General features: G+C 43.4%; 1 long non-coding RNA gene across 1 annotated transcript; it reads right to left on the reverse strand.

Annotated features, from left to right (window-relative positions):
• Positions 1–7432: 7432 nt before the first annotated feature.
• Positions 7433–22401, reverse strand: LOC128411234 (uncharacterized). The gene is made up of 3 exons (XR_008329733.1): positions 22016–22401; positions 11263–11439; positions 7433–7491 (listed from the first exon to the last, which is right to left on the reverse strand). It is a non-coding gene; the product is annotated as an uncharacterized LOC128411234 (long non-coding RNA).
• Between the last annotated feature and the right edge of the window lie 3909 nt (positions 22402–26310).

Below are 26310 nucleotides of genomic sequence, written 5' to 3' on the forward strand. Positions count from 1 at the left end.
ACCCACACATGTCATTTTTCGATGTGTGCTTCTATTGAAGGTGTGTATCTTAAAAACAACAGTGTAATGCTTGAAGTGGCCTTTGGTTTTCATTGCAAAACCATAGAATAGTGGGTCTGCAGTATCTGACCACTTCAAAAAGGCAATTATATATGGAAAACCCTTCTAGGTAAGAAGTATAAACACTATGTGTACATCATCTCATGTACACAAACACAGGTTTTGCCTGTTACACTTGTGTTTGTCCATACATTTCTTAAGCTAAATATAGATTCTTCACAAGATGCATTCATTCAAAGGCTTTTTGGCGCCTTGGAATGAAATGCAATTAATTTTTTTATTTTTGCTTTCTTTTATTATATAAAAGAGTCATAAGTTATTGTGCATTATATTTGAAGTTTGACATAATAGTTTGTCATTTTTGAAGTGGACCTAAGATCAGGTGATGTTTCTGGATATAATTGGTTAGCTATTTGCCATGTGTGGCAGTGGTAAAGGGCATTATTTATACCCTTCCTGAGCTCCTGGCAAAACAATTGCATTTTTATTTTTGCACTAATGAGTTTGCAAGGAATGGATTGAATAGATGCTACAGAATCAGTGGTTAAAAAAGGGTTTTGAAATACTGTTCCAGACATCTTTTATGGTAGATGGCTAGGCTACAATCCTCTAATGTCTTTCCTGGGAGTCCAACAGAACTTGGTGAGTTTTACTTTTGAGGGATCATATATAGGATTGCACTGTAAATTGAGTTAATATTTCAGTATTGTCCACTTGCGAGACAAGTAATCCATATAGAAACATTTGCCTGGTATCCTATTTTGTGTAATTTTTCTTTTGGAGAAGAACAGAGAGGAAAGAAAGCGTGCATCAGGCCGCTGCATAGATAAGATTCGCATGTCAAGTGCCCACAGTATTTTAGATATTGGGATGGCGAAACTTGTGTAGCTCACAAGGATTGCTGCTTGTAAGTGTCTGAACCTGGCCAGATTCTTTTTACCAAAGAGGTTGAAGGAACACGTTGCTGCTTATAATCCAAACTAAAACAATTGAACCAAAGTATCTTCAGCATAAGCTATTTGGGTATAATATGCAATGCCAGAGATCATGAAAATGTATATAATTTAGCAGCAGTTAACTCATAATTTTTTTAATGCAGTGGTGTCTCAATATACAGAACTGTCCAAAGTCTGTCTACTTCAACACCAGAAGATCTATATACACCAGAAAGCTATTGAAAGGAGTTTATTTAGACTCCCAGAGAGCACTTTAAATGGGTTAGTTTGGAAAACTCTCACTGGGCTAGGGCTGAGGAGAACACATAAATGTATAGGAGCCAGCATCAAATCTGAGGTTTCCGGGCATTTAGGATTATCCAACTTTGCATTAATTGTATCAAATGTGCTTTCAAATGTCAGATTTCCAATGTGGAATTTCTTTTTGCTCTGAACATGTAAGTACTTTTCACTAATGTTAAATGTAAGCATGTTATAACTGTTGGGTTTGTGTGTGGGTCTGTATTACTGAATATGCAAACTTTTGGTTTATGAACTGCTCTAAAACTAGCTGCTTACATTAAAATGGAAAAAAGTAACCAGCATGAAATTGTGCCCAAGTGTACTTTCCCTGCTTTTTCACGCTCCGTCAATTTATGTTAAATTCTACAATGGTTGGGTTTTTTCCCCTGTTGGTGAATGTGTGTTTAGTGTGAATTCCTTCAAAACGATTCAAATCAGGGACTTGGTTTTTGTACTACAAGAAACATGTTAAAAGTGTCATTCACATTCAGTGGAAATAATTGCACTTAATTTTTGTAGGAATTTGTTGCTATTTTACTTGCTGCAGTACCCTTCTTGTGCTTCGCCCAGTGGCTCACAAACTCTGGGGAGAGGGCCCCCTGGTGGTGGGTGGGCAGAATTCATGGAAGGGGGAGGATCTTGCAGAATGCAGATTGATAGACAGACGTCTTCTTCTAGGCAACAGGTTTTAGCATCTCAGCTCCTGCCAAAACTGCCATGCAAACTCTGGAAGCTACAGAGAGATTGGAAACGTAGGAATGCTTCTGACCTTAGCAACTGCTCGGCCTCCTTTCCTGGCTGGCTAACTTTTATGTGTGAGTCTTGAGATGCCTTGTTTAGTTCTCTAATAATGGACCAGTGCCCCGACCAAAAATCCTTTTTATTTTATTTTATTGAAAATACTCATGCACCACCTCTCTGCTATCTCCAACTCTCCCCACTCCCCAGGTAACTTTCAGTCACACTTAAAAACAGCTGTCATAATGAACAAAATGGACGCGGGTGGCGCTGTGGTTTAAACCACAGAGCCTAGGGCTTGCTGATCAGAAGGTCGGCAGTTTGAATCCCCATGACGGGGTGAGCTCCCGTTGCTCGATCCCTGCTCCTGCCAACCTAGCAGTTCGAAAGCACATCAAGTGCAAGTAGATAAATAGGTGCTGCTCCGGCGGGAAGGTAAATGGCGTTTCTGTGCGCTGCTCTGGTTTTCCAGAAGCAGCTTAGTCATACTGGCCACATGACCCGGAAGCTGTCTGTGGAGAAACGCTGGCTCCCTCAGCCAGTAAAGCAAGATGAGTGTCGCAACCCCAGAGTCATCCGCGACTGGACTTAACGGTCAGGGCTCCCTTTACCTTTAATAAACATAAAACGGTGAATATAAAGCTAAAAAAGTCCAAACAGCCAATAAAATTGATAAATAATGTCACCAAACATCTCAAATGATGCCAAAAGCCCTGGTAAATCAAAAGAATTTTAACAAGCACCTGAACATCAGTTGTGTGGGTACCTGACAGATTTTTCTGGAGAGAGAAACCAGACTGACGCATGAAATCAGACATTGGTAGGGGAAAGGAGGAGAGCTCCGCAGTTGCAGCTGTATGCAAAGATAGCATTTGCTTTTCTGTGGGATGTGTGTGTGCACTCAAAGGTCGGGATTTAGAAGGGGGGCCCCCGTGTCCAGAAAGTTTGAGAAACACTGGCTTAGCTGTATACAAGCCCAGTTGCATTTTAATTGACTTTATTTCTGGTGCTGCACTGTAAATTTTGAATAAAACGATTAAGGCAGTGCTCAAAAGGCTGTCCATCTTGTGAGAAGGAATCTAAAGTCAAGGCCTCTTCTGTACATGCTGTGCTTCAAAGTTGGTTTTGGTCTGCTATGTACACTTTTTTTCTACAAGTAGTTAATGTTTTCTTTTGTGGTCTTGAAGCAAATCACACCTCACCTTGTTAATCAGGACAAATTGGGCATTACTATTTCGTCTCCAGTAAATTAGGGGCCAGGGTGAATGTGTCCCTTCTGGAACAATAAACCATTAGCAAAACTTTTCCTCAGATTTTTGGAAGGAGGTTTGCTGCTCCCTCTCTCTGTGCCATGTCAGAAAGAGGTAGAAACAAGTGTGAACTAACTTCTGAGAAGTCTTTAAGAATACCATAAAGTAGGATGTCTCACCGAACTGCAGATACCGTATTTAAAAAACAAAACACAATTTGAGGCTAATGTCACATTCTGTTCATTCTTTTTGATAAATATGTACAATATGCACAATGGTGGTTTTAAAATAAATAAATGCAGACCTACTTTGGCTTCTTGCTGCAGGTAAGAATTTGGGCTCAGATTAATAGAAACCCCTTTATTTCTGCAGAGATCTGATTCTTTCCCCTATAAGGTTATGTTGCTCTAGTGGTGTGGAATCATTATTCCTTCAGATAAGTTAAGTATGGATAATAGGTCTGGCAAAAGCTGACTTCCCTGCCCCACTTCTTCCTGTTGGTAGTCCCCTCCCAATCAATATTTTTTTGGGGGGGAGGGATGTTGCCATTGGAGGGAGGGAGGAAGTTCTGCCAGTCCGCTTATGCAAGTTTAACTCTGTTTATAACATGATGGGTCTTTAACAGCATCGTTCCTGGTGTTTGAACTAGAGTGGTACAGTTTTACCACATGGGAATTGCAACCTCATGCTGGTTTTAGAGGTGTGTAAGATGTGCATTATTGTGCAAGAACTGTGATCTTTATTGTACATGATGTCAGAAAAGGAGATTTTACACTGTTGCATTGGAATGCTAGCCTTATGAAAGCATAATTGCTAAAGGACAATGCATATTTTTTTCTATCTATAAAAGCAAAACTTCAGAACATACACTCACTCACCCACCCAGACTATGCAGTTCTATTGTGAAGTTCTGGCAATAACGTCGTTATGAAATCGTCAGCAGCTCTGATAAGCTACTTATGCATTGAAACTCATTTCCTAATAAACAAATAAATGAAAATAATTAAAGTTGTTTGAACCTCTATCACAACGACAATTTTACTATCAGTGTGCTTTATTCAAGTGTGCAGGTAGATGCAGTAATTGTGGTTTTTATATTGCTCCTTTATTTATTTATTTTTCTTCTGGTCAAAGGTAAATTTTGAATGGTGACATTTTCCTCTTTCTCCATTTCATAGCTACAGCTTGTATTAAGTCTAAACTTTTGCCAAACATGGCATTGGCCTCCAAGCAATATCATGGATTGCATTGCTCTTTATTTTTGAATACATAGTTCCATCTAGCACATTTTTAAAAGTCTATTCAAACCGCGCATACATTGTGTTATTTCCATAGTGCAGATTTGGGAAAGGATGGCATGGAGGGATTTCCAAAGACTACCAAGTTCATGATGTTAGGTGGATTCCAAACTGAATTCCTAGTTCATCACTCTCTGAGACAGTATACTGTACTAGCACAGTATGGAAGCTAGGCTCTAGGATGGGGAAGTATTTTGTGGGAGGAGATTTCCACTCCATGAATAGTAGAATTGTGGGCAAGGCCACCTAATGATTTGGTGACTGAGGTGAGCTTCAAGCTAAGGCCTTTTTGGCTCACATTCTCAGTTGCTCCTTTCTGGCAGTGTTTTATGCCAAAATGTCATTGGTAGAGAGAGAGCCACTTTATTGTGTACGGTATAAACAATAAAAATATCAAAACACAACTTTGGAGAGAGAATTCTTACCGCGTTGTAGTAATTGTCCAAGAATACATTGGTGTGAAGACAGTAGCAAAGTGGCTTGAGAGTTCACGGTATTATTTAATAGGGTAATTAAAAGTTGGATAATTGCATGGTTGTGGGTAGAGAGGGCATTTTGCTCTGCTACCGCTACCATCGGCAGCAGCTGAACTTTACAATTGGTAGATGATACTTAGTGATTCCATCTGGATGCAGGAACTTCTTGGCAATAAGGAACTGGTCCTTTCGTTCAGCATCTTTCTGTTTATTTCATGTCATTTTTAACAAGTTCGTTTAATCAACTTTTGTTGCCTGGATGTATTAAGGTGCATAACAAGTTTTAAAACAAAGTGATCTCTAGCCCTTAAAAATTTGGGATCTGATCGTAAAATGCCGTATTTCCTGAAAATTAATCAAGTTATTACTAACAGGTTTTCTGAACAGTAGAGGAGGAGCAGCTGCTGCTGCTGTCCCTTTTAAGCTGAGCCTGCAATCCTCATCATGAAAAAGCCCCACTGAACCCAATAAAACTATTTTGCAGCGAACATACAAAGGATTTCATTGCAAAATAAGTGTGAGGTGATGCACTGATTGAGCCTGCTATTTCTGCTTGGAAGAATTAACTTTAGTAGCTGGCCTACTTTGATTGCCAAAGTGATCTAGGAAAAAATAATATCCTACTTTATCATTAGCAACCGATTATGAGCCCTGCTCATAAAAATAAACTATGGGGCAGCAGATGCATTAACTGCTTTGCTCAGTACGAGATGACGGAAGAGCTGGTGACTTGTGTACATGGCTGCCAAGTTGGTAGAGCCAATTTAAAAGATGCTGGAAAATGAACCTAAAAATAGCGCTGCAGGATCAGGCCAACGGCCTGTGTGTTCTCATGGTGGCCAACCATAGATCCCTGTGGAAAGCCCACAAGCAGGACTCGAGGGAAGCGGTTCTCCCTGCAGTTTCCAGCAACTGGTATTATTTATTAAATTTACATTTCAGGATCACAGGGCGCTTTACAGTAAAAACAAAAAACAAACCCACAAAATACATAACATCCTCCCACCATTCCTCTTCCATGAATTCCTCTAATCCCTGCTTCAAAGCCAACTGAACTTTGCCACAAGCCGACTGGGATGGCTTTAAAATATTTATGGAGGAAAATATGGCTATCGATCTTCGCTAGCCATGAATGCCAGTTTCTGGGAGAGTGCTGTTGTGTTCATGGCAGCGACTGCTGCCAATTGGTACTACAGTGTTACCTCGGGTTACATACACTTCAGGTTACATACACTTCAGGTTACAGACTCTGCTAACCCAGAAAAAGTGCTTCAGGTTAAGAACTTTGCTTCAGGATGAGAACAGAAATCGTGCTCCGGTGGCGCGGCAGCAGCAGGAGGCCCCATTAGCTAAAGTGGTGCTTCAGGCTAAGAACAGTTTCAGGTTAATTACGGACCTCCGGAATGAATTAAGTACTTAACCTGAGGTACCCCTATAGTAGGGCAAGTGGCCTCTGACCCTTGAGACTGAACACAAAGTGTTGTGGCGTGTAGCCATTAATTTCTCTTAATTCTCAAGTTGGGAGCAACCATTACATCTTGTGGAAGCCATTTCCTTGAGCTGTGTTAAAAAAAATACTTCTCCCGAATCTCCCAACAGTCGGCTTTGCTGCATGGCCCTGAATTCTCATATTAATGGGGGAGGTAGAAAAACTTTCTATCTATTCTTCCCCATGCCATGCTCCAGCCTTTGCATAAATGCACTTGCAAGTGGAGGTGGGCGTTCAGTCTGCAGCCGGGTATACAAGATAGTAGGAACTTGAGACCACTGTGTTTCCCTGATTATTGGCTGGTTTTCTATTTGTTGGAGGCAGAGGCAGCGAAAAGTCTATGCCATCATCAATAACGATGGTCAATCAGCTTCTCTAGTGCACTTCCTGATTGGTTTATCTGCAAGTGCTTCAGTTTGATATTATATATAGTGAGAGCTGGACCATAAAGAAGGCTGATCGCCGAAGAATTGATGCTTTTGAATTATGGTGCTGGAGGAGACTCTGGAGAGTCCCATGGACTGCAAGAAGATCAAACCTCTCCATTCTGAAGGAAATCAGCCCTGAGTGCTCACTGGAAGGACAGATCCTGAAGCTGAGGCTCCAATACTTTGGCCACCTCATGAGAAGAGAAGACTCCCTGGAAAAGACCCTGATGTTGCGAAAGATGGAGGGCTCAGGGAGAAGGGGACGACAGAGGACGAGATGGTTGGACAGTGTTCTCGAAGCTACCAGCATGAGTTTGACCAAACTGTGGGAGGCAGTGGAAGACAGGAGTGCCTGGCGTGCTCTGGTCCATGGGGTCACGAGTCGGACACGACTAAACAACTAAACAACTAAACAACAATAACACACACACACACCTTTCATAGTTTGCAACATACCTCCTGTCTTTCTGGCAATGGTGTGTATTCCACCTTCATTTTTCTCCCCCAGGAGCTGCTGCTTTTAAAAAAAACTTATCACTGTTCACCATATTTGGGAAAGGAATATATATTTTACCCCAAGGTCAAGATTAGCTAGCAATCAGTGGGTGGGTTGGCCTTAATTATGGAATATATTCCTGAGTAATATGCTTTGCAGCACATTCACTTTGGCACAAATGTGTCGCTTCTGCTTTCTGTGGCCTGAAGTGTCGACTCGATTTAGGGAGAGGTATGAATTATGCACTTTGCAGAAGCAAGGAGATGCAGGCTTGGATCCTTTTAGCTTTCTCGTTCAAAACCATTTGAACTTCGATTTTGTACTTTTGTAATTTAGATAGTAGTTATAAACTCATTTTGCTAATGGCTGCTTCAAGTCCTAGATTTTGTAAGTAAGCATTACTTTTACTTCTTCACAAAACAATGTGTTTGTGATTGTTATTTTTAAGGGGGGATTGGTAATGCCAGGGAAAATTCAGTCTGCCTTAAAGCATCCTAGTTTATTGTTTCTAGAAGGTTAACCCAGCCTTGTCTTAGTTTCCAAGTTTAAAGCTGCAAAGTGTGGTATTCTGCCAATCTCACTCACGAGGGATAAATAACAACAATATAACCTCTCCTTGTGCCTAAATCCATTCCTACAAAGAGCACATTCCAGCAAGGCAAAAACACGGGGGTTGAAGCAGGCGCCAGTGACGTTGTGGCCTTGGGAAGGAGATGTCTCCTGGAGATAATTCTGAAGGCCAGACAGAGAAATCTGCAGGCTTGGGGTTCCCCATCCCTGAAGTCCAGAATATCTACACATTTCATACGAGATCATCTGCCGAAGCTACACATGCTTTTGTAGCCTCTACGTAGTTTGGTTTTTCAGTTTGCTTCATTTCAAAAAGAAGAAGCTTTCATCTTTGGTCTCTCCCCCGCACCCCAACCCAGCCTTAGACAAAGATTGCAGTGTTCCTTCAAAGTCTGAACATGAATCTACATCTGGAAACACTTAACTGCAGTTTTTTAAAAAAGAAAGCCTTATTCCAGAGAGTCAACATTGAAAATGTGCTTGGTGCTTAAAATGCAAACTAATAAACTGAGATTTCCAGTTAGCCTCCTTGAGCAGAGCTGCAAGCCAGGAGCTTTCTAGGGAGGTGGGTACAAAGTCTGCCTTGAAAGCCAAACTACTCCAAGCTACTTCCTCGGGAGACTAATAACCCGCCGTTGATTAAAACTGAATGTCTGGCAATAACTTTATTCTTGTCCTTATAGAAAGCAAATAATGTGCTGTTTTAAGCTGGCTTGAGAGATGTGTCTATCATCAGAAAGTAAAGTTTGGCCTTTAGGATGCACAGTGACTTTTGTGCCCTAGTGGTCAGTTTCTGCCCTGGTCACTGACACCGTATAACATTTGCACAGTGCAGAAACAGGCATTTGAGTTGAACCAAATAGGGTGCTGATTACAAGAGATTACTAGTTTCATCCCAGCAGGCTTGCAGCTGTATGACCCGAGTTCAAATCCTGACACGTCCCGTAAGCGAGTGGACAGTGTGCAGGTTGTCAGCTTTCAGCCTCTCTTTCCACTCGACACCATTCTCCAAGGAACTTGGCAAGCTTTTCCCTAGATGGCTGAGACTCCCCATAATAATAATAATAATAATAATAATAATAATAATAATAATAAAATTTTATTTATATCCCGCCCTCCCCAGCCAAAGCCGGGCTCAGAGCGGCTAACAACAGTAAAATAATACAGCATTCTAAAATCAATTCATTTTAAAATCAGTTCAAATCAAATTAATGGCAACCACTGAGCTAGAGTTCTGTGAAGAATTACCAAAGTAGGGGGTCAGGCTGTGCCTTGGCCAAAGGTCTGATGGAACAGCTCCATCTTGCAGGCTCTGCGGAAAGATGTCAGGTCCTGCAGGGCCCTAGTCTCTTGTGGCAAAGCGTTCCACCAGATCGGGGCCACAGCCGAAAAAGCCCTGGCTCTGGTTGAGGCCAGCCTAACCTCCCTGTGGGCCGGGACCTCCAAGATGTTTTTGTTTGAAGACCATAAGGCTTCTGCACTCTCATTTAGCCAAGCGCTGCTCAGGAACCCTGGGAGGCAAGTTATAAAAGTCTCTGCAAGTCACTGTGTTCAGGCAGCAGTGACGAAGCAAGTAAGCCCATGGGATGGAGAACCGGTTCTTTTGCAAGAATGACAAAGGCCCACACTGAAGTCTCGAGGGTCTGAAAGAGCCGGTCAGATTGTATTAGGTTCAAGGGGCTTGGTAAAGGGTAAGATCACGAGGGAGGTGCAGGCATTTCTTGGAGACTATTTACATTTTTTAAAAAAAGGCTCCGGCTACTTTTAATGGGGGGCGGGGTATATGGAGCTGCTTTGGGAAAATATTCAGAAGTGGCAACTGGTGGGAAATGCAGTATCAGACCTTCTGTAGAATATTGGGCCAAGAAAGCAAGCTGGGCAGGCACAGTGTGTTGCCAATCTCTGTCCCCCCTCGCCCTACCCTTTCTCCATTTATTTGCCTTTAGCCGCGCTGGGATTTGCAGTTGTTTGCAAAAGTTACAGCTTATCTCTGCACTGTTGGGAAACTTCCTGTGCCGGTTTTGCAGACCTCTGGACGAGCTGTGAAAGGCAGAGGAATGGGTCTAGCTGTTCTTCCACACCCGACAGCTCTCCTGTTTTTACTTTGGATTAATTTCAAGAAGGCTAGGCATGTCTGTCTGTTGCAGTAAAAGAAACAAAGGGGCTAACTGATGTCTTTTTGTTAGTTCAGCTGTGGCGGGCAGGGGAGATTGGGTTGGATGAGCTTTCAGAGTCCCTAAAGGTAAAAGTAAAGGGACCCCTGATCATTAGGTCCAGTCGTGACTGACTCGGGGGTTGCGGCGCTCATCTTGCTTTATTGGCTGAGGGAGCCGGCATACAGCTTCCGGGTCATGTGGCCAGCATGACTAAGCCGCTTTTGACGAGCCAGAGCAGCACACGGAAACGCCATTTACCTTCCCACCAGAGCAGTACCTATTTATCTACTGGCACTGGTGTGCTTTCGAACTGCTAGATTGGCAGGAGCTGGGACTGAGCAACGGGAGCTCACCCCGTCGTGGGGATTTGAACCGCCGACCTTCTGATTGGCAAGCCCTAGGCTCTGTGGTTTAACCCACAGCACCACCCGTGTCCCTTCAGAGTCCCTACAACCATCTGATTCTTTGATTGCAATGGTGGGATTTACAAACCTGGTTGAACCAGTAGGCCTGCTGGGGGATAAGGCTTTCAGCGGCTACAAGCTATAATGGCTCCATGGTCAGAGTGACATAACACCCCAGAAGTCCACATTTCCATGAAGTGTAGAAGTGAACATGGAAAAAACCCAAACTTTTACCATAGCACATTACATTGTTTTATTCAAAACTAAATATATTTTTATGCAGTGCTTTTTTTCTTTAAAAATGTTTAGTGGGTACTCTCATTTTGTCTCAAGAAAACCACCATTTTATAGTTTAAATCGGGGAAAATAAATACAGTAAATTGACAAAAGTACAAAGATTCACAAAATGTTTTGGGGTATGCGTCCCCCCAGAAAAAAAACACTGTTTTTATGGCTTTTCTTCTTAAAAATTGAACGACTAATATGAAACAAAAGAAACGCTCCCTCTTCATAACTATGACACACCACGGAATGCAGCCGTTATATAGCACATCAGAGAAAAAGGAGAATCCAGATGATCCAGCACAAGAAAAGAAAAATAACAACACAATGTCAGAAATCAAAGCAGCCAAAATATTTTATATGCTTTAGGAACCCACCTGTGCTTTGCCTGGTTCAAATGTGAAATAAAACAGTTCAGTTCCACCATAAATTTGTCCGTGGATGTATTTTGGATTCATCTTCATCTCTGGGTTTCCAAGAAGAATTCAATTTGGAGCCACCACAGTACTTTGGAGGTGGTAAAAATCCATTGGAAACTTGGTTGTTTGACAAAGCTATAAAAAACAGATTATGAAGTACTCAGAGGAAATAAAAATGGAGTACATGATTGCCTCATGTATTTTAATTTTAATTTTTTGGATGATTTCCCCTAGATTTTTGTGTGGTTAAATCTCATCTTGCCGTTTACTGGAGACAGCCGTTGCTATCTTTGTCCAGCATGTCTCTTGATTTAGCATTTAAATCAACGGCACTGATGAGCTGAACTCTTGAATTGCAGTTGCTCCTTTTGGAACACCTGAGCAACCTGCTGTAACAAAAGCACCAAATATCTTAATTCATAGAATTGTAGAGATGGAAGGGTTCCCAAGAATCCTGCGGTGGGGAGGAGTGTGAGGTGCTCTCTTTGCTGCAAAAGGTAACAGGCAGCTCAGAGCATCTGGGATTAGCTGAGGCTGTGCCATCAGCTCTGTGCGTACCCCAAATTACAAAGGCGAATTGGGGTGATTCAGAGCAGGTTCCTGGTTTTCTAAGCCAGATCTTGCCATTAGCAAGGCATCTCAAGGCAGACCAGGGGCTTCTGCACTTTGGAGTGGCTCTGTGGCTTTAGATTTACCCAAAAATGCATGGCTGTCTTTGACCCTTTAAGCAGCAAAACCACAACTGGCGGAGGAAATGCTTAGAGGTCAGAGAGGCGGTAGGGATCTTGCATAGTTAGAGGAAGGTCTAACTTCCTTAATCGCTGTAAATTACTTTCCGATACCACTCCAGTTGCTGCAATTAGGGGCAGGGATGTTGAAATGAACATAACCCAAGTTGTTCTTCCCATGGGTTCACATGTGACTTCACCAGTTTTGTACTAACCAGGGTTAAAATCACCTAGCACAATAGCTGCTGGCCTATTTGTCCGAAGTTTGGCAGATTTCTCATCCGGGGTCCACCTCCCCTTATGTCTATGTTTCAAACTGATTGCGCACAAAGAACTAGGGAACGAGATGCTTGCTAGGGCTGATGGGAGTTGCAGTTCAGCAACAAGGGGAGGTCCAAAGCACCCACACCCACAACTTGCTCCATTGGAACATCAGATCTCCCTGCAAAAGACTTTTGCTAGTGTGGCTGCATCCTCTGATAAACTGCAGGATGGGCTTTCGACGACAGGTGACTTGGCTTTCCTATTTATTTTGCAAACTCACTTTTTCTATTTTGGTATAAATATTTTGCAGACACACTTCACTAAACATACTCTTTACTGTTTGAACAAGCTAGTCTTGGAGAGGCAGCTTGTTTCTACCCAATGAGCAGGTCTCATCCTTCCTCCTGTTAAGGTTACCAGACGTCCCCGGATTTACAAATCAGTCTACATACAAAATCAATTGAAGTTGAAGAGTGTCCCCGGATTCATTGAAAAAAATCTGGTAACCTTATATTAAGTGCCCGTTTCCTCTTCTTACATATTAGGTGGATCTTATATATTTTCTCTGCTGCTGCAGTGTGGAGACCAGGCTGCATAACAAGCCAACAAACAACATGTGAGTCCGATGCACTTAGTTCTCAGCAAGACCGGGAAAGTTCCCAGAGCTACCCACCCACCATCTTGGTTTTAGGCTCACTGTTAAGGTTCCCTCCGTAAGTATAAGAAGAAAAGCACAGGAAACAGCCTTACACTGAGTAAGACCATTGACCCTTCAAGGATTGTCTACACTTGACTAGCAGTGGCTCTGTTGCAGTAGATCTGATGACCCATCTGTTTTTCCCCAATTTTTTTTTAAAGAATAGGAAATAACAATCTTTGAAAAAGACAGTCCTTATAGCCTTTTTAAAAAAAATCTTTATTGATTTGCACTTTGCTTTGTATATCCAAGAAGATGCATATTAAAAAAACAGAGAAAACAAACAACTCCCTATGAAAAAAGGAAAGCTCTGTGATATCAAAAATGGAAACCACATCCCATACAGCTTAGAGAGACAAGCAGTAGTGGTGTTAGTAGTGATACATAAATCCAGTAGCCTCCTAAAAGTCACTATTAATCCATATGTAATCAGAATTGGAATCACTGGAATTATTATTCATTTCAAATCCTTGCTTAATTTGATGGGAAGGGGTTTCTATTATTTTCTTTTTCTTTTATTGATGCAAGTACAGTGATACCTCAGGTTAAGAACTTAATTCATTCTGGAGGTCCGTTCTTAATCTGAAACTGATCATGACCTGAGGTACCACTTTAGCTAATGGGGCCTCCTGCTGCCGCCGCACGATTTCTGTTCTCATGCTGAAGCAAAGTTCTTAACCCGAGGTACTATTTCTGGGTTAGCGGAGTCTGTAACCTGAAGCGTATGTAACCTGAAGCGTCTGTAACCCGAGGTACCACTGTAACAAAGCCATGCCACACATTTAAACATTTTCAGCTATTGAAAGGCTTTTTAATACCCTAAGCAAAATGTGTCTTCCACACCATGCATAATTTTATAAACTTATCAGGTCTTCTCCTTGAAGTTCTCCCCCCCCAAAAAAAACTATCCCTTTATTTATGAATTTGGCCTAGAACCATATAATTGTAGAGTTGGAAGGGACCCCAAGGGTCTAATAATAATAATAATAATAATAATAATAATAATAATAATAATTTTTATTTATACCCCGCCCTCCCCAGCCAAGGCCAGGCTCAGAGCGGCTTACAAGCAATAATAAAAACAAGTTATAATATAATAATAACACACACACACACACATACACTGCAATGCTGGAATCTTTGGCCCAAGATGGGGCTCAAACCCCAAAAGTCTCATCTGGCTGCCCTTCAGATAAACTTGGAAAAGATATGCCTTCTATTTTCTGAACAGAAAGACAATAGAGGGATTGTCATCTGATAAGAATGCACATCATCTAAACTGTCTCTGAACAAGGCCTCCTTTTGGGTGATGGCCAGCAGAAGCCTGAATCTAAATTTAAGCCTTCCCCCCCCCCTTTCATTTCAATCTGCCCAGAGGAGTGAAAAAATGGACACAGATTGGAGGGGGTGGGATGACCGAAGGCCTTGGCACAAAAGCAACGTGGCTTATTTATGAGAAAACAGTGAGTTGTCTTCCTGAAGGCCAAATTTTCTTGGAATTAAACCCGCAAAGCAGGACTGCTTTAATGGACTACACACATGGCTGGCTCCCCCCCCCCCCCCATGAAGGATTGATGGCTAGAAGATCATTGTCCTTGTTGCTGTGCGAAATACAGGAACTTGGAAGCCGACATTCCCTGCTGTTGGTGAAGAAATGAGCTGAGTAAAACAAGTGGAAGATGCAGTAGGGTGACGCTGTGGTCTAAACCACTGAGCCTCTTGGACTTGCCGATCAGAAGGTCGGTGGTTCGAATCCCCGCGACGGAGTGAGCTCCCGTTGCTCCATCCCAGCTCCTGCCAACCTAGCAGTTCAAAAGCACACCAGTGCAAGTAGATAAAGAGGTACCGTTGCGGTGGGAAGGTAAACGGCGTTTCCGTGCGCTGCTCTGGTTCGCCAGAAGTGGCTTAGTCATGCTGGCCACATGTCCCGGAAAGCTGTCTGTGGACAAACACCGGCTCCCTCGGCCTGAAAGCTAGATGAGCGCCACAACCCCATAGTCGCCTTTGAGTGGACTTAACCAACCAGGGGTCCTTTCCCTTTCCCTTTCCCACCCTCTACTTTGAAGGGCTGTCAGAGGACTGCCTTTACTTTGAGTGTGTCCTCTTGTTTGAAGAGCTCTCCATAGAGAAAGGACTCTAAGAAAGGAGAACAAGAAGGGCTTAGAAATTGCCCATGAGCGGAGACTTCTGGGGTGGCGCCATCAGCAATGGCTGACTCCCTCTGAACTGGAGGGACCAGCTCCGCGCGAAACGGGTCTTTTCCGCTATGGCGAAGCGGGGACCCTTTAAAAAATCACAGGCGGATGAAGCCTGTGACCATGGGACTTGGCAGGCACCTTTAGCGCCCCCCCAACCCGCAAAGGAACCCATTAACGGGCTCCGAAGCGAAGAGGGGGATGTGGCGCGGTGCTGTGAGTCTATTGCTTTTTCCGTGGAGCGAAGCCGCATAGCCGTTGCCGGAGAGCGCTGCCTTTTTCCTGGGACAATTTGGCATCTAAAGAATCACCCGTGAGTACTTAAAACTCGAACAATTGGATTTTAAATAAGGACTGGCCAGTAGAGAGGAATTGGACTCAAAATTTACTTCAATTTGGTACTGAAACGGGAAGGTCTAAACAGGAAGTCAGCCTTCCGTTTCTTTGTAGTTAGAATAAAGCAAAGACAACGCAATCTAGAGCTTAGAAAAGTACTTTTAAAGGATTGACTTTCATCATTTAAAATTGTGGAACCCCCCTTCGGTAGCAGGAGAAGAAGGGGGATCTCTTTTTGGACTGTTTAAACCTGCAGAAGTGAGTTTAAAGTAAAGTAACTTTCCACCGTCCTGATCCTGGAGCGGAGTGTCAGGACTGACGTTTGAAGCTCATTGACCAGAGACAAATGTATTTGACAGACAACTAAAAGAAAAATAACATAGGGATTCCATCGTTTCCTTTCGCATTTTAAAGGAACAAATATTGACTGAATATTTTAAAAAATAAACTTTGTTGCTACTGCTTTTAAAAGAAAGAAGAAACAGAAGTTTTCCCCCTAGAGGGAGACTGTGAAATTGTAACCAACTTCAGGAGCTTGCAGCTGTTACAGATTACAACCGTGGGAAAGCACTTGTGACCTTGTAGGACAATGTTTCCGGAAGCGCGGTTGGGCGTTCTCTATAAAATAGATGCCCTATTGGACCAGTTAGGTCAGAAGATGGATATGATGACAAATGCGGTCAGAAATTTGGAACAGGCTGTAGGAAATTACACGGAGCCTACCCAGGAACTAAAACAGGAGTGTGCTATGACAGCACAGACGAGAGAAGAGGATATTGCTGAATCCTGGGTGCCAGAAATGGAGGGAGCTGCACCCCGGAAGGATTATGAGCCTTTGGACTTGACAAATGAACTTGGAAAAAACCAGATTTGGAAAGACAAAGTTTGGCTTGGTTTGGAAATGGGGGGTTGGATTGACCCTCCCATGCAGGAATATTTGGACTCTCTGAATCTGGTAATGGGCCGTCAGATGTTTGGAGCTGTGGGGGCTCCTTTTTTTGGAGGGAATCTGAAACAGGTGTTTAAACATCACATGGAGTTTAGTCTGGACTATGGAAATGGGGCTGTTTTGCTGAAAAGGGTCAAAAATATTACTAAGCTGGAGTTCCCACGAGTGAAAGGAAAACATGAAGAAGAGTCGCGGAGGGGACATGGAAGAGACTTGAGGGCCTCGGACATAAGGACACCAGGTTAATGCGCTAGATTAATGGGACAAAAAGGACTGACAAAATCCGGGACCAGGAGGAAGGGACGCTGGATGAAGATTGGACTGTTTTACATTCTTTTTTTTCTTGTGTCATTAGGACTGTTTTAAAATAATTGATGAATGTTAGAAAAATGTTGAAATGGAACTACTCGGTTCTAGTAAAAATGCTTTTAAGAATTAGGTTAATGATATGGTTATGAGAAGTTGATAAAAATAAGATTTAAGTTTTAAGTTCTAAGGCCTGCTATAAGACAAGATGAATATAGATTAAGATAATGTAAGAAAATGTAAGGACAAAATATTGTGAACTATGGAAAGGATTTGCTGTGATAATTATTAACCAGGATACAAGAAAGGGGAGGAGGAGGAGGTCAAAGAAAGAAGGTAATGAAAGTTAAAATTTGAGAAGGTTGGATGTATTTTTTCTTTCTATTTTTCTGTTTTGTCTTTCTTTCTGTTTTTTTCTTTTTTATAATTTTAATTTTTTTAAAATAAATATTATTTTTTAAAAAAAGAAATTGCCCATCAGCACGTAGCACCTAGGGAGCAGACTGAGCAGGTGGGCAGGTCAGTGGCAGCTCACAGTCTTCCCCAATAAGGAGAGATGTACAGTGGTACCTCTGATTACATACTTAATTTGTTCCGGAGGTCCGTTCTTAACCTGAAACTGTTCTTAACCTGAGGTACCACTTTAGCTAATGGGGCCTCCTGCTGCTACCACGCTGCCAGAGCATGATTTCTGTTCTCATCCTGAAGCAAAGATCTTAACCTGAGGTACTATTTCTGGGTTAGCGGTGTCTGTAACTTGAAACGTATGTAACCTGAAGTGTATGTAACCCGAGGTACCACTGTATTGTTTTGGGCATCACATGACAAGGTAGAGTCCCCAACAAAGATGTGCTTTCCCAAGCCCTCATTCCTCGCGTGTTCGCACTCCTGTCTCAGCGACATCTATGCTGCCTTGGTCATGTCCACAGAATGGAAGATGGCAAGATCTACAAGGATGTGCTCTATGAGGACCTGGTTTCAGGCACCAGGCCAATTGGCAGAACAACTCTGCGTTACAAAGATGTCTGCAGACGTGACACGAAGGCTGGCAGCAACAACCCCGTCATGTGGGAATCCCTTGCAGACGACTGCAGTGCTTGGAGACAGGCGGTCAAGTCATGTATCCACAGCAGTGACCAGAGGAAGAATGATGGCTGCGAGGAGCGCAGAGACAAAAACACCAAGGTGCATCCACAGCAGCACAACCGGACGCCTTCATCTGCCCCAGCTGCAAGAAAGCAGCAACAGGAAGTTCCTGACTCCACCCAATGCAGCTAAGTCCAGTGCCACCTAGTGACTAAACTATATAATGTCATTATCCACACAAATTAAAGAAATTGGAGTTGATTAATTGCACAAGTTTTTCGTTGATTAATCTATTTTGAATTTGCACACAGGCAAATGAGCAAAGCATGAAACATATATTTTTTTAATATATATAATACATTATGTGTTATAACAGCCAACTTAGAAGAGGCATTCTCTGCTATATGAGAGAAGGGGTAATTCCTTTTTAATATGGTCATTGCCATCTGTAGTTTTTTTATAAGTAGCTGCATTAAAAACAACTTTTTAATGTGAAATCTGCTGCCTTAATTAAATTGGTGTACTATTTTAATCAGTTAAAGCTTCTTTAAGACTGCACACTTATTCCCACTAAGAAAGCCTCACTGAATTCCACGACACTTGCTTCTGAGTAAATACACACAGTATATTGGCTAATATAACTTTTAATTATTATTTGCCATAGCCTTGCAACAAAGTTAATTTACATTTAATAGCCACGTGTGTGTATTTTATGTTTTTAGACAAATGGAATCATGGTTTCAATCACTAGTTTGCTTTTAAGTATATCTCCAGGATGAGGTGAATAATTTTAACAGGGCTCCTGTCTCTTTAATTGCTAAAACCCCATCTGCTCCAAGACACACCTGTCCACCTGTGCTAAAGTGAATGAATCATGATGCATTTCAGAAGACATGCTGGGCTACATCTGCAGACTGATGCTACTGGAAATAGTTTTGATAGCAGTTCTGAGCCTTTTGCTCTGCAAGAGAAGTGCAGTGTTTATACTCCTGTGGCTATGAAACCTAAATGTAAAACTTGCTCCGCTCCTATTTATTTTATAGCAACCTGGTGTCCTGAAACCAGCACATCGAGCTCTCCAAGCTGCAGAGATAAGTGTTATGACTTGCTAGCATCTGATGATCAAGCTGTTCCTAAAGGCCCAATAATTAAGTTATTTTCAGGTGGGATTTACTCACATACCTGAAAATTCAGGTTGTGCAGTTATAGTCAGTTGGGTGGTCTTGCACTACTCCTGTTTCCCCAAAGTATCAGACATTTTGTGACCTGGAAAGTGACAGGAATATGCAGTGGAAACTGTGGGATAACACTTGGGGTTTGACACAGTGTCATCTAACCTCCCCAAAAGCAAATCAGAATAAATTACAATTAAATAGCCAACACCATCTAATCTCCCTTGCAAACGGATCAAGAAACAGGTTGTCTGGAAAGCACCCTGGATGTCCCTATAAGAACATAAGAACCCTATAAGAAGCTTGTATTGATCTTATAGGGACATCTTCCTGAAACCAAACTTTGGTTCAGACAATAAATGGGTCTGCTCCTTCCATACAGCACCCTGAAACCCAGAAAATAAATCTAAAAAGGACACAGTGAACACATCTTCTAAACAGCCATCAGGAAAGTTACTTCAATCCAAGCAGTAATTCTGAATGTCCGTTCTGCGCTAGAAGTTAAAATAACTCTTGTTCCTGCAACAGAGTGAGCTTTTCATGCCGCTGGTGTGTTTCTTTAAAGGTCAAGAGATCTCCAAATACTTGTCTCTTTTCCTTCTTGGTCTGACCTAATTTCCTCTCTACTTGACTGGCAGACTCAACAAAGAGGAAGAGTCATTTCCTTTCCAATGACTGGTGGCGCGGTATTTTGTTTCATCACTGAAAGCGCTGGATGATTCCACACTCAGAATTTTCCACCTCCACTGCAAAAGCCCTTTGAGCACAGGTAGGCAAGCTAAGGCCCGGGAGCTGGATCCGGCCCAATCGCCTTCTGAATCCAGCCCGCAGATGGTCTGGGAATCAGCGTATTTTTACATGAGTAGAATGTGTCCTTTTATTTAAAATGCACTTCTGGGTTATTTGTGGGGCATAGGAATTTGTTCATTTCCGCCCCCAAATATAGTCCAGCCCCCCACATGGTCTGAGGGACAGTGGACCGGCCCCCTGTTGAAAAAGTTTGCTGACCCCTGCCTTGGAACTTTCCAGGCAGGCGTGCTCTGTAAGTTTCTTAGCTGGTATCCCAAAAGGTAATAGGAAAAATGTGAAACTATATTTGTTTCACCAGGTGCTGGTAGGTCGCTGAGATGGTACCCGACTGCCCTATGAAGACATCAGACATCTAGACAAGCTTGGGTTATAACTCCCACTATCCCTGACCATTGGCAATGTTGGCTGGAGGCGATGGGGATTGTAGTTCACAGGTCTCCAACCCCTGATTTAATTTGTGTCCTGCTAAATATATGACCTACCTCTCTGATATCCCAGTCTAGATGCAACGCTGCTTGAAATTTATGGCCCAAAGTCGAAAGAAAGTTAGTTATGCTAAAGCAGGCATCCCCAAACTCAGCCCACTGGGTGGTTTGGGACTACAACTCCCATGATCCCTAGCTAACAGGACCAGTGGTCAGGGATAATGGGAATTGTAGTCCCAAAACATCTGGAGGGCCGAGTTTGGAGATGCCTGTGCTAAAGTCACTCCCAAATTGGTTACAACCAACTGGCCCTCTGGAAGTTAAGCGTGGCTTATTTTTCTCCGGATTGTGGCCTGCAATGTCAAGTGACCTTGTGAAATCATCGCAATTCTTTTTCAGATTCTTGTTGTGGGTTGGGGTGGGGTTTGTGACTAGATGGGGCTGCCAACTTTGGTCAGGCAAAATAAAAGACAGGTTGGCAGGGTGGGGACTGGAGGACACACACACTCCCATGACACCATGGGAGGGGGGTTCCTCACATTCAGCCTCTCACCACCCCAGCCCCACTTTCCCCCTCGACTCACATAGATGGGCAGGGGCCAGGGGTAGACGGCCTGTTCTCATGGGCAATTTGAGCTGCTGCTCCAGCCTCTTGCCAATGCTGGTGGTGAAAGAGACTTGAGCATGGACAAAGAAGAGGGAGGAGGAGATGTCAGATTGGGGCAGCAGAGGGGGCAAAGTGGCGCTGGGCCTGCACTATCCTAGCCTGGCAGGTAGCAGCTGCGGAGGAGCACCAGTGAGAGGGGAGGAAAGAGGGAGAGGAGGTCTCTGTTGTCGCTCAACGCTGGTCCAAGCTCCTCATCAGCCGCACCAACAGCAACGCAACCAGGCAGAGGGCCTTCTTGGTAGTGGCACCCACCCTGTGGAATGCTCTCCCATCAGATGTCAAGGAAATCATCAACCACCTGACTTTTAGACAGCATCGGAAGGCAGCCCAGATTAGGGAAGTTTTTAATGTTTGATGTGTTTATCGTGTTTTCAATATTCTATTGGGAGCCACCCAGAGTGACTGGGGAAACCCAGCCAGATTGGTGGGGTATAAATAATAAATTATTATTATTATTATTATTATTATTATTATTATTATTATTACAGCCATTTTGGGCTGCCTGAGCTTGAATATGGGAAGAAAGGCATTCCGTTTGAAGTCTAAATGGGACCGGGAACACTTTTGTCCCAAAACGGGACAATCCCATTTTTCTAGGGACAGGTGGTAACCCTAGATTCAGGTAGGTAGCTGTGTTGGTCTGACGCAGTAGAAATAGATAAAAAAATTGTCCAGTAGCACCTTAGAGACCAACTGAGTTTGTTCTTGGTATGAGCTTTCGTGTGCAAGCTCATACCAGGAACAAACTTAGTTGGTCTCCAAGGTGCTACTGGACAATTATTTTTTATTTTTTATATATATTTCGGGTGGCAACCCTTATGACTCTTATGACCTCAAGATCCCACACAACTCTGTATATATATTCTTGTAAGAGTTTGAGCTGGGCAAAGGGAAGACAATCTGGACAAGTATGGTCTAAGGTAGCCACTGACACATTGCCAATAAAATGGAAATGCATGACTGAAAAAAAGACAAGGGGACATTGGTTACATAACAGTTGCGCATGCTGAGTTATATGTCCACATGCAACCTTGTATTGTAATATTACATGCCGTTAGAGTGGAGGAAGCTGTTACCTGGTGAGCTGTGTGGCTGCTCAGCTGGTGTACAGTTGTGGTAATAGTTGATGTGCAGCGTAAAGGCCTCTGCTCTCCCTTTGCACTATTCTTCATCTTTAAACGGAGCTTGGACCCACCAGCCCTTCAAATGGAGAACTGGCAACCCTTCAAGCAGAGGACTGTAAAGTAAGATACATGACTAACCTAGTCTGGCCTGTTCCATTTCTTTCTTAGGCAAAGGCCAGTGATACGTTGCCATGGGAACCAATAGGGCCTATGAAACCCTAGTTGGTAGACAGGGCCTTGGAAACATCTTAGGGTACTGGCTGCCTCCTCGGAGATTGATGCGAGTGAAATGGACTTTGGATGCCTGTTGGCGTGTTCCAGCTGTTATGATTAATTAGAGGAATCTTAATTTTATATAGCTAGATCCTAGAAAGTTGGGTATGGATGAAAACCCCCATTCAGTTGGCAGGAGAATGCTGATTCCCTTCTGCATTTGCCTGCCAAAACGAAGGATCGGTTTCATGAAAGCATAAATCTCATTTTCCTGCTTTGTGTGTGTTGGAACTTATTCCCAGTCATGGAAAAGATGTGGCTTCTTGTAACCCCAGCTGGTGTTTTATTTTTAAAGTGGTGCATTGATTTTTTATTTTTTGTTTAATTGTGGTTTTAATTTGGTGCTGTTGTGTTTTGAGTATGTCTCGAACGTGCCTTATGTCTTTTGTAAGATGCTTTGAGATCAGATAAATAAAAAAATACCTTAACCAGCCAAATCTGTGCTTGGTTGCAATCTCCAAAAACTGTTTGTAAGTTGCGATTCATCTCAAGCATGTGTAATTATTTGTTTTGTTCCTCAGTAATAATGATCATAATGTAGCACGCTACCCCTGACTGATGCTGTACGTACGTAGGTCCTAGACCGCATAGGGCTTTAAATGTCAAAACCAGCACCTTAAACCTGACCCTGTACTCCACCGGGAGCCAGTGTAGTTGGTAAAGCGCTGGATGAATGTGATCCCGCGGCAAGGACCCCGTAAGGAGCCTCGCTGCAGCATTCTGCACCCGCTGGAGTTTCTGGGTCAGTTCAAGGACAGCCCAGCTTCAAGAGTGAGTTACAATAATCAAGTCTGGAGGTGACCATAACATGGATCACTGTGGCCAGATCAGGGTGAGAAAAGTAAGGGACCAACTGGTTAATACGGCAGAAGGAGCCATATTAAGCCATTTACAGAAGGAGCTCAAGCTCATTCCTCCTTTCCTACCCTATGTAATTCAGGGTGGTCCTGACTCCACAGAGTGAATAAAAGTTTGTGGGGCTTCTTTCTTGTAGCAATTAGCAAGCCTCCAGCCAATGAACAATACAACCATTGTGTCCTCATTTGGGAGTCAAACTTGACAGTGACTCATCTCCCTCTTCTTAATTGGGTGCATTTGCCAAGGAATGTAGCTCTTCAGCTGCCTCAGTGCGACATTTGGGCAGGTCTCTCACAGATCCGTAATTAAAGACACTGCAGGAATAAAAGACGCGCTTCATGCGTCAAAATCATTTACATGTGTTTATGTTCTTAGACATGCATGAGTTTCGTTTTCATGTTGCTCCACACAGGACAAACAGTTCTCATGCGAAGGTTGATGATGAGCCTGATGAGTTTTGAATAACTCCTTGAACCGGCTGCCGATGTCTGATGGCCTCAGATAAAGCAGCTGCTAAATGAACGCTTGCATTTTGCTTTCTTGGGTGCCTTAACCTTAACCAGAGAGTTTTCCAAGAAAATTCCTATGAATAGTAGCAGGCCAAGCTCCAAGGGTGCATGAACAGAAGAAGATTCCTGTGGCCTCGTTCATACACATAACTGGCAGCGTAGGAGGCACGGCTGCGGAAAGGGAATCAAGATGCAATCCCGCAGGGGGCGGGAATTGCTCATTCTTACAATGCGCTGCCTCATGTGTTGACTGCCATTCCCATGTGCAGCCCAGGATTCTCCACAGCTGCTGTGGAGATGGGAGGGTGGATCTGAGTGGGCTGTGCCACAGTGGGCCACATCTGCCACATTGTACACTTGAAGGGCTCTTCACACTGCTTTTAACAGTCATCAACAACAGATTGAGGTTGAATCCTGACAAGACAGAAGTACTGTTTTGGGGGACAGGAGGCAGGCGGGTGTGGAGGACTCCATGGTCCTGAATGGGGTAACTGTGCCCCTGAAGGACCAGGTGCGCAGCCTGGGAGTCATTTTGGACCATTCCTCACAGATGGCAGCAGTGACACTGCTGATTAAGACAAGAGATCCAGCCAGGCAGAAAAGCCGTGCTATATTTTTACATTCGTTCGCTTTAAATGTCTTAAGAGCAGACACAGCGAGGGGCTCTTCTGAGAGTCTATGGTCGAATCCACTTTTCTTTTCTTGCTTAGCTTGACTGCGGGTGCTCCGTTCAATTTAAGGGTGGGGCACATCAGACCTCAGTATCTAATGCGAACCTCCATGGCTCCATTCACACTATGCATTTAAAGGACTATGATAGCACTTTGAACAGCCATAGCTTCCCTCAAAGAATTCTGGGGAATATAGTTTGTTAAGGGTGCAGAGAGTTGATAGGAGGCCCTATGCCCCTCACAGTGCTACAATTCCCAGAGTGGTGGGTGATAATAATAATAATAATAATAATAATAATAATAATAATAATAATAATAATATGCCACCCATCTGACTGGGTTGCCCCAACCACTCTGGGGGGCTTCCAACAAACTGAAACATCAAACGCAGTAAAACATCGCACATTTAAAACTTCCCTATCCAAGGCTGGCATCAAATGTCTTCTGAAAATCAGAAAGTTGATTGTTTCCTTGACATCTGACGGGAGAGTGTTCCATAGGGCGGGTTCCACTACCAAGAAGGCCCTCTGCTTGGTTCCCTGTAACCTCACCAGTGAGGGAACCACCAGAAGGCCCTTGGAGCTGGACCTCACTGTCCAGGCTGAACGGTGGGGATGCAGAAGCACCTTCAGGGCCTCTGGGGACTGTAGCTCTGGGAGGAGAATAGGGGTTTCCTAACAATGCTCAGCACTCTTCACAAACTACCGCTGCCAGAATTCCTTGGGGGAAGCCATGGCTGTTGCTTTAATTGTGCTTTAAACTCTCCCATGGCCACATGCCTCGCCGACCTAGATTCACACCTCAAGTGTTTCTGCCTGGCTGGAACATGTCCCCATACTCTGACAATGGAGAATACAGACGTGTTTGTGCATAGAAACTAGCCTACTGTACAAAGTGCAAGTGTGCATTTGTTGCTCCACCCACTTTGCCTCTGGCCCCGCCCACCAATGGCATGTGGTTGTCGGAAGCTTGCCCAGAAGGAAATGCGACTCTCCGGCTGAAAAAACGTTCCCCACCCTTGGTTTAATTGAACACACACCCAGATCCGTGTCCTCTTTTCACTCTTGGTTCTCCACAAGACTCTGGGGGATTCTTGCCTTCTTGCAACGTTGCCATGGGCACGAAACAAAAGAGCTTTTAAACAACAATCAGATCTTCTGAGAAAATAAAAGCCAGCTTTGGTACAGTCTCTGGAGGAGCCTCTCATGGTGCCTCAAGAATTTTCTAGAAGTTTTGCAGGGTAATGCTTGCAAGGATATGGAGAGCCGGTGTTATGTACTGAGTTGAATAGGATCCAAAAGGCAGCAGTCAGATTGGTCCTAGAACAATAGGATTCAGAATGCAGCAGTCTGATTGGTCCACAGGAGCCACCCAATCCAGCTTCAGGTGAAAGTGAATCTGCAACCTGACTGGCCTACAGGTGAATCCCGGAATTAGCCAATCGCGTGGGGCCCATTGTGTAAATAATGTATATAAAGCAGACATTCTGGGGGAACTTCCATTCCTCCTCACCACTATGAGCTGAATAAAGAGCATGAAATCCACTCTCGACTCCGAGTAGATTTCAGCCAGTGTGCTGCAGTGTTTAGAGTGCTTGACTCGAATCTGTGAGACCTGGGTTCAAATGTAAACTCAGCCACGAAGCTCACTGGGTGACCCAGAGTCAGCCATTGTCTCTCAGTCTACTTCACAGGCTTGTTGTGAGGATAAAATGGGGAGGAACAGAACCAGGCATACCACAATGAGCTCCTGGGTAGGATATAAGTGGAACAACAACAACAACAACAACAACTTATTCCCCAGCAATCACTAATGCCTCTGAACTAATTTGTTCACATGTCTATGTTGGCGAAGTTAACACAATGTGCAGGGCAGGAGGAGTTACACCTCAATGACTACTAGTTGGCTATATTCTATTCTCAATGCTGGCTATACT

The sequence above is a fragment of the Podarcis raffonei genome, chromosome 3, assembly GCF_027172205.1.
Source record: "Podarcis raffonei isolate rPodRaf1 chromosome 3, rPodRaf1.pri, whole genome shotgun sequence".
In the NCBI taxonomy this organism is placed as follows: Eukaryota; Metazoa; Chordata; class Lepidosauria; order Squamata; family Lacertidae; genus Podarcis; species Podarcis raffonei.